Source organism: Rhinatrema bivittatum, chromosome 6 (genome assembly GCF_901001135.1).
Source record: "Rhinatrema bivittatum chromosome 6, aRhiBiv1.1, whole genome shotgun sequence".
Taxonomy (NCBI): domain Eukaryota; kingdom Metazoa; phylum Chordata; class Amphibia; order Gymnophiona; family Rhinatrematidae; genus Rhinatrema; species Rhinatrema bivittatum.
This window is the reverse complement of record NC_042620.1, coordinates 105,003,996-105,008,204: the sequence shown is the minus strand read 5'-3', so window position 1 is coordinate 105,008,204 and position 4,209 is coordinate 105,003,996.

Below are 4,209 nucleotides of genomic sequence, written 5' to 3'. Positions count from 1 at the left end.
TACTTTTTGAGTATATTAAATTAATCAGTCTACTCTTCCAAAAAGAATTTTCCTTCAAAAACAGTCTGCTTAGAAATGACCAGGAATATAGGCTGAGATCAAAACATAAGGACTTTCTCCCATTCTTTGCACACAGCCTTACACACTAGCCTACTAAGCCTGTGCCTACTAGAGATATGAATTGGAACCGGAATCTGATCGGTTCCGGTTCCGATCCAAATCTTAAAATTTTTATCGCCCAGCCCGATTTGAGTTCTGATTATCAGCTGCGCCCGATCCGATAATCAAAAAACCCTCCCCCACCCTCCCGAATCCTCAAAAAAGGTTTTTAAATTACCTGGTGGTCCAGCGGGAGCGCGGGGAGCGATCTCCCGCTCTCAGGTCATCGGCTGCGTTAATAAAAATGGCGCCGATGGCCCTTTGCCCTTACCATGTGACAGGGCAAAGGTAGTGCCGGCGCCATTTTAAATATTGGCAATACGGCCTGAGTGCAGGAGATCGCTCCCGGACCCCCGCTGGACCCCCAGGGACTTTTGGCCAGCTTGGGGGGGCCTCCTGACCAGTCGGCCCCTGTGACATAGTGAGGGCAAAGGTAGCGCTGGCGCCATTTTGAATACTGGCAATACGGCCCGAGTGCAGGAGGTCACTCCCGGACCCCCGCTGGACTTTTGGCAAGTCTTGTGGAGGTCAAGAGGCCCCTCCAAGCTGGCCAAAAGTCCCTGGGGGTCCAGCAGGGGTCCGGGAGTGATCTCCTGCACTCAGGCCGTATTGCCAATATTCAAAATGGCGCCGGCGCTACCTTTGCCCTGTCACATGATAAGGGCAAAGGGCCATCGGCACCATTTTTATTAACGCAGCCGATGGCCTGAGAGCGGGAGATTGCTCCCCGGGCTCCCGCTGGACCACCAGGTAATTTTAAAAGGTTTTGGGGGGGAGGCTAAATGGGTCATTTTAAAGGGTCGGGTGGGGTTTTTTTTTTATCGGGCCATCGGCGCCATTTATGTTAGTGGCGGCCAAAATGGCGCCAATGCCCAAGAGCGGGAGATCACGCTGGGACCCTCCCCCCACTGGACCACCAGGTAATTTAAAACATTTTGGGGGGGTTCGGGAGGGTGGGGGATTTGTTTTAAAGGGTCGGGGTGGGTTTAGGGGTTGTTTTGGTGTGCCGGTTTTACCGCCCTCCCCCTCCCTCCTCCCCTCCCCCGATTTACGATTTTTCACGATAAATCAGGGGAATTTCTATTGTATCGCGACTCTAACAATTTTTGACGATTTAAAAAATATCTGACGATTTTTTTAAATCGTCAAAAAACGATTCACATCCCTAGTGCCTACAGAAGGCAAATTTTTGAGGCTGACAAAATTCTTGTCTCCACCTCCTTCTCCTCACTGTAGCTTGCCAATCCTTCTCTAGACCTCTGAACTCTTCCTTCCTTCAGCTGCTCCCCTCATCCCCAGATCTCAGGAGCTCTTCTCCAGTGGCAGTAATCAGACTGCAGTAAGTGAGGGGACTAAGGACCCAATGTATTAAGGTGTGCTCAGCAGAGCATAACATTTCACCCATAATTGTCTGCATCATTTTTGTGCACAAATTTAACTGCTGATGCAGCAAGGGGTTTTTGCAAACAAAAATGTACATGTAAAAAGGAAAATTGGTTCTTACCTGCTAATTTTCATTTCTGTAGTACCAAGGATCAGTCCAGACCACTGGGTTGTGTCTCTCTTCCAGCAGATGGAGTCAGAGAAAAAAAAACTGAAAGGCACCCCCTCTTATACTGGTGTACCACCTGTGATCCTTCAGTATAACTCATACCACAGCAGAATGAAAAATATCATAACCTTTAACATAAGAACCAATGGCTGTATCAAACCACTTAAGAAAAAAGGAAACTGCATAATGTGGAACTTATGTACATGGAGGGAGCATGTCTGTAAGCAACCTAAATGCTACCTCGTTGAGAATATTCTGCAAAAGGAAAACAATACCAAGCGGACTCTCCAGGCTCCAAGGGCGGGCATCTGGACTGATCCTTGGTACTACAGGAATGAAAATTAGCAGGTAAGAACCAATTTTCCTTTCCCTGTACGTACCAGGATCAGTCCAGACCACTGGGATGTACCCAAGCTACCCTAAATGGTGTGGGACCTGGAGAGTCCCGCTCGGAGAACACTGCTGCCGAAGCAGTCGACATCCAGATCCCGGATGTCCAAATGGTAAAGCCTTGCAAAGGTATGTAAAGATTTCCAGGTAGCTGCCCTGCAAATCTCCTGTGGCAAGACACATTGACTTTCTCCCCAAGACGCCACCTGAGACCTGATTGAATGCGCCCTTAAACCATCCGGTACTGAACGCCCAAGCCCGATGTAAGTCGAGGATATGGCATCCTTCAGCCACCTGGCAATGGTAGCCTTAGAAGCTTTCTGTCCCTTCTTCAGGCCACACCATAAGACAAACAGGTGATCAGACAATCGAAAGGCATTGGTAACCTCCAGATAGTGAAGTAGAATCTGCTTCACATCCAACCTATGTAATTCGCGAGCCTGAGGTGAATCGCGATCCAAATGAGTAAACGCAGGTAACTCCACTGTCTGATTCAAATGAAACCCTGAGACTACCTTCGGCAGAAAGGAGGGTAGTGTTCGAAGGAAAATTCCCGTGTCCAAAATCCGGAGAAAGGGCTTCCGACAGGACAATGCTTGAAGCTCCGATATGCGTCTAGCCGACATGATAGCCACCAAGAAAATCGCCTTGAGTTTCAGGTCTTTCAAGGTAGCCCGCTTGATAGGCTCAAAGAGAAGACCGCACAAGCCTCAGAGAACCAGGTTCAAACTCCACGAAGAACAGACCTGTCTAACCGGAGGATGCAGATGCTTCGCGCCCTTCATAAAACGTGACACATCCGGATGAGTTGCAAGGGAGACGCCGTCACTCTTTCCCTGCAAACATCCAAGGCCCATCACCTGCACCCAAAGAGAACTGCACACTAACCGTTTCTTCAGTCCCTCCCACAAGAACGCTAGAATATGTACAACAGAAGCACGCCACGGGGACACATTCACCCCGCTACACCAGGTGTAAAACCTTCCAGACCCGAACATAAGCAAGAGAAGTGGATTTCTTGCGTGCCTGCAGGAGGGTTGGAATAACTGTATCAGGGTAGCCTCTTTTCTTCAACTGCCACCTCTCATAAGCCAGGCCACTAGAAAAAAGTGATCCACTCGATCGAAAAATACTGGACCTTGTCGAAGAAGATTCGGTAGATGATGGAGTCGAAGCAGGCCGTTGACCGCCAGATTGACCAGATCCACAAACCACGGGTGCCACGGCCATTCCAGTGCTACGAGGATAACTGGCCCCGTGTGCATCTCTATGCGCCTTAGAACATTGCCCATCAAGGGCCAGGGAGAAAACACATAAAGCAAGATGTCGCAAGGCCACGGGAGGATGAGGGCATCGACCCCTTCCAACCTGTGCTCCCTTCGGCTACTGAAAAACCGAGCCACCATTGCATTTCTCTGGGTTGCCATCAAGTCCAGGTGAGGCACACCCCACCAATGAGCCACGAGGCCCATGGCTTCCTCAGACAACTCCTACTCTTCGAGATCCAGACGCTGAAGATTGAGAAAATCCTCCTGAACGTTGTCAACTCAGGCTATGTGAGAAGCCACCAGATGGACTAAATGGCGCACCGCCCAAACCATTGGATGGTCGGCCTCTGTGGCTATGGGATGACTCTTGGTACCTCCCTGCCGACTGATGTAAGTCACCACTGTCGCATTATCTGACAGCACCCGCACCGACCGACGGTGAACCAGAAGAAGAAAATGGCACAACTCCTGATGCACCGCCCTGGTTTCCAAGCAATTGATGGACCATTTCGCCTGTTGCCCCATCCAACTACCCTGCACCGCCTGGGATTAGCAAACTACTCCCGAACTGGAGAGGCTGGCATCCGTCATCACTATCACCCATTAAGGTTCCTCCAGGTCCATATCGTGCTACAGGTGGGCCTGAATCAACCACCACTGGAGACTGGACCAGGCAGGTTCCAAGAGCAGAAATCGGATCTAGAACTCTTCTGACATCGGATCCCAACTAGAAAGCAATGCTCTTTGCAAAAGCCTCATATGGGCGAAGGCCCAAGAGACTAGTTCCAGAGTAGACGCCATAGAACCAAGCACCTGCAAGTAATCCCACACTCAGGGTAA